Source organism: Tinamus guttatus, unplaced genomic scaffold, assembly GCF_059628265.1.
Source record: "Tinamus guttatus ecotype Peru unplaced genomic scaffold, ASM5962826v1 Tinamus_guttatus_pri_ptg000086l, whole genome shotgun sequence".
Lineage (NCBI taxonomy): Eukaryota > Metazoa > Chordata > Aves > Tinamiformes > Tinamidae > Tinamus > Tinamus guttatus.
Genome location: NW_028288620.1, coordinates 1,228,842 through 1,236,419, shown reverse-complemented (window position 1 = coordinate 1,236,419; position 7,578 = coordinate 1,228,842). Strand labels below are relative to the sequence as shown.

The 7,578-nt window shown below is 42.0% G+C and overlaps 1 protein-coding gene across 1 annotated transcript in view; it reads left to right on the top strand.

Moving 5' to 3' along the window:
* Positions 1-1,805: 1,805 nt before the first annotated feature.
* The window catches only part of HNF4G (hepatocyte nuclear factor 4 gamma), a 54,858-nt gene continuing 49,085 nt past the window's right edge, over positions 1,806-7,578 (top strand). Inside the window, exon 1 of the mRNA XM_088520337.1 lies at positions 1,806-1,922. The gene's annotated coding sequence lies outside the window, so the exon portion shown is untranslated. The remainder of the gene's footprint in view (positions 1,923-7,578) is intronic.

The window sequence follows — 7,578 nt, the reverse complement described above, 5'->3', positions numbered from 1 at the left end:
CTGAGCCCCACCATTAAATCTGCCCGCATCTGTTTTTACAATCCATATGTAAGCGTGGACATATAGCTGCTACAAATGACCATACGGGTTTAATGTGTTAATATAATTCCAATTAAGACGGCAAAAAAATATGACCCGTCAATTTATTCATTTAAGAAAACTGATTGCTAACCCCGCTGTGCTCTTATGATCTTATGTAAGATTATAAGGGGAAAAAAAAAAAAAAAGGTAAAGAGAAATCAAGAAAAAAGCACACCTCGTATAAGCGACAGTCACTTTTTAAATCGGCTATTTGCTCCTGCAGATTGCTCCGAGGCGCGCTTTAGCCAGCAGCAGTAACGTTTATTTCACTGTCACTACTGCCCTTGCCTGCAGTATTTTATCTGCGGAAGGAGATGGGCAAGAACTCGTCAGGAACAACGCTTCCTAGATGACTTTTATTGACCTTTCCAAAACACCTTTGAAACAGCACGGGAGGACCTTTGGTGTATTTACATCTTCCCGGTGGATAACTGGGCAGTTGTTTCCACCGATGACTAACGTTTCCTAACTAGGTGGTGGGGGGCGGGGGGAGCGTGTATCCCCGTGCAAAATCCTCTCTGTTCTCTCCAAATGACGGCCGAAAGCCCCTGGAACTGGGACCCACAATTCCCATGTGCGAACGTTGGCAATGAAGGATTGGCCATTTTCGCGGGAGGTAATAGCACGGCAAGGTACCATAGGTAAGAAAGTCGTGAAAACTTGCTCATCTCCTTCCTGGGGAAACTAATGAATCTCTGACCACTATCGCAGGCTAGAGGAAGGGAAAAATTTTCATACATATATACAATATACATACATTTTCAACCCTTTTTTTTTTTCGTGTACAACTTGTGTAGTCTTTTTGCTGTGAGAGTGTCATTAAATCATTGACACGTGTCTACTGCCATGGGAGTCAGATATATAAACACATCGAGGGATCCCCGCAGGTCCCTTTCCACTGGGACTCCCCTCTTTCCGCACAGGAATTTGTGCCCTTTTTCGTGGGAGCCCCCTACCCCCCCGCCCCGGGACGGTCCTTGGAGGAAGAAGACACCGCCTTCCCTGACTTGAATTATTGCTTTCCTTCCTGATGCCTGCATGGGTGTGAGCGGGTGATATCATCGTCGGGGCGTTAATTATTGTTTCGAGTCTGTGAACGGGCCGTGTCGTTATTATTTAATAAACACTTCCTTGTGTCACGACTTTTCCAACGGTAACGGGCCGACAAAGTGCCTGCAGTGCCAGGAACCGCACGCTTCTCGTGGGTCTTAGGGCTTGGTCCAGGTTCAGGACGTAATCCAGACGCTTGGAGCGGGGAAAGGGTGTTTTTATTCCTCACCTCCCTCTCCCAGGACAGCTCCCGTGAAACGAAGCACGACGGGGAACGCGTGGGGTCTCGGCTCCCCCTAAATCGGTGCTGCTAAAGAGCTGCGGAGCCCTGAGCGCGGCGGGCCCGGAGCCGCGCGAGCCGGGCCGGGTCGGGCCGGGCCGGGCCGGGCCAGGGCTGCCCTGCCCGCCCGTCGGCTCGGGGTGCGCGCAGGGCAAGGCGCTGCCGAGAGGCGCTTTCAGTTTTCATTGAGGCCGCTGGTTACTGTTTAACATCCCCACCCACGTTTCAGTTTGTTTAGTAAATCGATCCGATGCTTGGGCCGAGGCTGCTGCCCTGTCGCCATTGAGCAAAGTTAATTCCCCCCCCAACACACACACACACGCACGCTCGCTCTCTTCCTCCTCGCCGCTACAGCATATGGTAAAGACGGTGCCAGCGGCACCGGACACGCCGCGCGGTGCCGGGACGGCCACGGGGAGCCGGGCGGGCGCGGGCGAGGCCGGCGGCGGGCGCGGGGGATGCCCTGAGCCGCGCGCGCGGAGCGAGGCCGAGGGACGGCGCTGCCCCGCCGGTAAGTGGCCCTGGGACCGAGTGACAGAGCAGCCCCGCGCAGCGCCGCCCCGCTCCCCGCCGCCGCGCAAGGAGCCGAGCTCCGGGTGGCGTGAGAGCGGGCAATGGTCGCTTTGCAAGGTTTACTGGTTCTCTGTTTAACATACAGACATATGTATCCATATACCTGCGTACTTAGAAAAAAATATTTACGCATTTGTATATATATATGCATTTATATGTGCATTTTAATTATACATGGATATATATATATGTATGCACACCTACATGGACGGTCACGTGTCCGTGTTGTCAGTGCCCCGGCGCTGGTCCCGGGTGGGTGTGTTCGTGGGCCGGGCCAGTCTGTGGGCCGAGGCCACGGGAGCAGCGTGGGGCCCCGCAGGAAAGCGGGAAAGCCCAATCTACCTGTTGCACTTTTGCACCCCCAGACAGCGGCCTCCCTCCTGCAGACCACAGCGCGCCGTTCCGCGGAGCTGCGTGGGGATTTGGGACACCTGAGCAGGTGAAGCCCCAGGCTTACATCAGGTTTAGGAAGGTTTATTTTTTTAGAAGATTGCTTGTGCCTCCCTTTTTTATTTCTCAGTGCCGCTATCCTCATGTTTACCTGTGTAGCAGGTGGTTTTATTGCTGTAGCGATAGTACTTGGCCTTTGCTAGACACTTTGCCGGAGAATCCTGGAATATTTTCCTTGGGCAAATGGGAGGGGACAACCAAAAACAAAACAAATGAATTAAAATGATAAAACAAGTCAGAGATGAATTCTGCACACACACATCCAGTAGTGCTGTGCTGCCTTTGCCCTGTTACAGGTGCTCAGTTTATGGCGTCTGTTTATAACTTTGACAAAAGTCAAGTTGCTTGAGGAAATAGTTCAGCTCGTGAGCTTAACATCTGTTCCTGCACGCTGACATGGGGGATGTAGCCAGACATATTCTAGAAAGGGCAGTAAATGGTAACAGTAGCAATGGTAACAGGATTTTAAAACAACTAGGTGCATATGCAATAGCACATGGTACCCCATAGTAAAACATGGTTATGTTAAATGGAACTTTCTTTTTGAAGGTCATTCTTTTTTGTACTATATTGCATATGCTTGGGCTTATTGTGATATCTGATCCATATTAAGAAGAAAGAGTACTTCAAAGTGGCATCCCTATTGTTACTGCTGGTTACTGTTTTAAAGCTCACTTAGTGAATGGCTGATTATGCTATGCAGCTTTCTGAGCCCCTGAGTCACTTACATAGCTGAGAAAACTCTAATGTGCTATATAATTCTTGCTATTCCGTAAGAATAGGAGGTCTTTCAACCTATACAGGAAGAATATGAAGTATTTGTATACATGCAGATCATTTTCAAATATTATGCTAGATAAATCATAGATAAGTTCATTCTTTATCTGTCTCTCTTTTTTTTCCAATCATATGGTAAGTGGAAAAATAAAAATGCTTAAAATGCTATATTCTAACTCAACTCTTACTTCACGTCTTTGAGTGTCTCTGAAGCTTTGAGAAGGACAAAAAAAAACAGGTTTCGGACAAGACCAGGATTCATTTTAGCAGCTCTCATATTTGGAACAACATTCCTAGAACTAATTCCTTCATACAAACCAGAACTTTCCTTCTGAATTATCTTGCATAACTAGAGGAACATTTTAGGCCAAACCTTGTGCTCCGTAGAGCTGCTATGAAACCAGGACGATGCAGAAGTCTAAGTTGTATTTCCAAGATGGTTATTAAAAATATTGATATATCAGGGAAAGCTTCAGTTGGCACCGAAACATCACAGAGGTGTTCCTGCGGTCTGGCGATATTCAGGAGTATATGAGTTCTTGAATGGTCAAGTATAGATTAGGGCATCTCTGATGCTGATTGCTATTTTCCACATATCGGTTAGTGCACGATACCGCCAGCTCCTTTCTTAAGGCATTCTAGTAGAAATCCATCTCTGTCACTCCCATTCCCCAGAAGATGGTCTAACTGGCCAAACTAGAATTTCAGGATCATATCCTATTTGATTCCATTGAGTTTAACAAGAAGTTACACGAATGAAATATTAAAATTTGATCTTTATGCTGGACATGACTTCTGCTTCAAGCTTTGTTACTGAATTGATGTCTACCTGATGCATATCGGCTCAATATTACAATAGTATCACCAATTCTGGGCTGTCTCCCTTTCCATTGGCTTTTTGGCAGCTACAAGGAATAAAACATTATTGAAACAATACTGAAACAATATCGAAACAGTATTTGTTTTGATCTCATCAGTAAAAAATATATATATATACAAATTCAAAACTACTAATGCACCTACATACTCTACCCTATGATTGTTCCCTCCACGCTGAAAAGATTTACCTAAACTTCAAGGCTATGGGAGTTTGAGCAAAATCAACATTTTGTTATTTTGTTTATTTGGAATTAAATCTCCTATAGCAATAATGACAACCACAATAATTCACAGTTGAGGCTCAATCAGTACTATAATGTTTTCATTCTTAGTTGAGCAGCTTACGCTTTTACATCTATCATGTAACAAGGTACAATGTACTTCATCTATTTATCGATACATGCATTTTTTTTTTCAATGGGGGATCTCTCAACTTGTCAATAATTTTAAAATGCTATTTCTTACTTCTGAACTGTGAAATATTGATTCATTTGTTTTCATCTTTTATTTAATTAAGCGGTTCTTCTTTTGCTCCCTTTGTGTGTTTAAAAGTGAATGAAGCAATCCACAGTTTGATGCTAAATCTGAAAACTAGTTTGATTTGCCTGTGCTGTGTTGTGTGGTTATGAGGCATCTGATGTTAGATAATTACATTATTCTACTGTTAGTATATAATATTTTGGAATATAAAAATGTTTTATTTTTGTGGTAAATTGCCTGTCTTATATGGCAATGTGTTCTGTGACAGAAATGAATTATGCAACAAAAATTTTGCTGCAACATAAAATAATATAACATTACAGGATGACATGATTCTTAGCTTTTAATTTATCTTAGTGAATGCTGCATTACGTAATATATAATGAGAAAACATGGGAAATGTATTTCTAACACATCAAGATATTTAAACACATTTGTCTTTCAACAGGTTTGATTCAATCAAATATTTTTCATTTCAGATTTTCACTTTTAAAACAGCACATCCTAAAGGAACAGGTCAGAATGCTGTTTGTAATGTCAGAGCTGAGATCTATCAAGGTGAAAGGCTCCAACAACATTTTCAAATCTTTCTCAATTGTCAATTCAAGTTAATTGAAAGGGAAAGGTCTTGGTTTCAGGATTGGGCCATTTAAATGGAAGTCTGCTGCTCTCATTTTGTAGAAGGGCAATCTCCCTCCATATATGTGTTTTTAAAAGGTTCATTCATAATTCTCCCTTCACACTTCTATTGGAAATGACAGAATTCATTATTTTGAGTTCTCGGACTATTTTTCTGCAACTTGGGTGATGAATTGTGTGAGACCTAGCTCATAACATGACACGGCAACCCACAAGATTTAAAATTCTCAAGGCTAGATCTGTCTCTCTGTGGCACATGGCTGGCAACAGCGCAGGAAGGCTCCACATGCATCTTCGACATGTTATGAAGGAATAGGTTGGGATTTTTTATCTAATATTGTCTAGAAAAGAGACTCGCACCCTTGCTTGGTAATTCACTGGAGGTATCCAAGCAACAAGGACATACATTACAGCTAGCAGCATACAGGGTGCTCTGCAAATTTTCTTTGCCGCCTGAGAATCTGACTGTAATACACTTATACAAATAATGCTCGTTCTATTGCCTGTTTCTTGCATGGTAAATTTTGCCCCTCAACTTCTCTTTTATAATTGGATTTAATTATACAGCGGAAGAGGATTTCTCGATGTGTATGCTTGAAAATAGTCGGCCAAAGATAGGGACTTACTTAGGTGGAAGAGACAGAGAAGTAGTAATAAATGTTCCAACCTGTGCCCAAGAGTAAGTTCTGCCTATCTGAAAAGATAAATAAGATTCGGCTTGCAAATGACAGTGCATCCATGGCAGTGTTGAAATGAGAATCCCGTTGATCCTTTTTATATAGGGTTGCTAAGCTACTTGAACCTGGTTTCTGCTTGTCTGAGGAAAAGCGAGTTGCAGTGTTCGTCAGTAAGCAGCTACTTGTTAACCAACAAGGTCCTTACTCACAGTAAGTGATGTAGATTTTTGAACTTCCCTAGTCTTTCTCAAACGAGGCATTAGATCATTAATTCTTGACATTTAGAGGGTCAGCACTGGGCGCTGAATAGGACCAACTTAAATTCTCAGAGCTGTTAAAGATACTTAAAGATTACTCACTGCAAGGGTCATATTTCCTCACAGCTCTCAGGCAGGGAGAGATTTTCTGTTTTCAAATTGATTATTTCGATGAAAAGGATGATTCTTAGTCGATGCATGTTTTAGAGTCCTGCCCCAAATTGTCTTGTAGGTAGTGTCTTTTGATAATGCCCTTCAGAATAATAGTAGTCCTCTTGTAAAGAACATGTCAGGGTGACGTTTATTAACAGATGAAATTCCTTCAGTAGAGAACTAGAGAGTACTCAGAGAAGTCAGATGGTGACCATGCTGTCACCGCACATTAACACTCACTGTCTCCGGTCAGCACTTGATAGGTGTAGTCAAGTATTGCTTGTACCTGCTATTGAGAACACACAGTAAAATTATGGCTTTGTGAATTCATAGCATATTGTTGACCTATTTGCTAAGCATTTAATCTATTTATCACCCCCTCATTTCTAACTGCCAGACAATATTGGAATACAAAATGTCTGGGCTTTGTTTTGATTTTTTTTCAATTAAAGATTTAAGTGGACTGATTTATATATATATATACTATATATGTATATATGTATAGTATTTATTCAGTATAGATCAAGAAACATTGGGGGCAGGATAGCAGTAATTTGCTTCTAATACTTCACAAAATATTTAAAATATTTCAGTTTTTGGAGATTCTTCTCATCAGGGAGAATAACATTTAAAACATCCTTGGCCAATATGCTGGCATTTCAGCACAGATGCAAGTTATAATTGTTTTTCTGAATACTGATGTTTCTTTCATTAAAACTTTGGAGCTATGGTAATGTTATTCATGTTGCCCTGTAAGCATTAGATACCACTAAGTCAGTTCATTATTATTCTGGGATACACTGCAAAAGAACTGCATGGAGAAGAAAAGTTCTGTATTTCAATGCAAGCGGTTCTAAACTCTACACTATTAATCAGTGTCAGTGGTTTCTCAAGTAAATTGAACACAGTCTTTTCTACAGGACTGTTTGGTAGGCACGCCGTGACTGGGTTAGGTTGGTTAGTTACCTGTTATGCTGACGGCCGAATCAGTAGGTTCCTACGATTTCTAGTCAGTTATCCTTTGGTCTTGTGTTTCTGGTATTATGCTCTTAAGAGCTTTCTTATTTTGCCATCAACAAAATGAAAGGTGTTTTTTTTTTTTTTTGTTCTTCCAATTTACTAAGAGTGAAAATGTACGTATTTTTTACTTCTAGATTTAACTTTGATGGTAGATGGCTGTCTATATAATAGGTGTGTATGTTACTCTCACGTCTTTTGGGACAAGAGTGATATTCCCATTTTTAATGGCCAAATTCAAAACATTTCAAAAAGATTTACATTT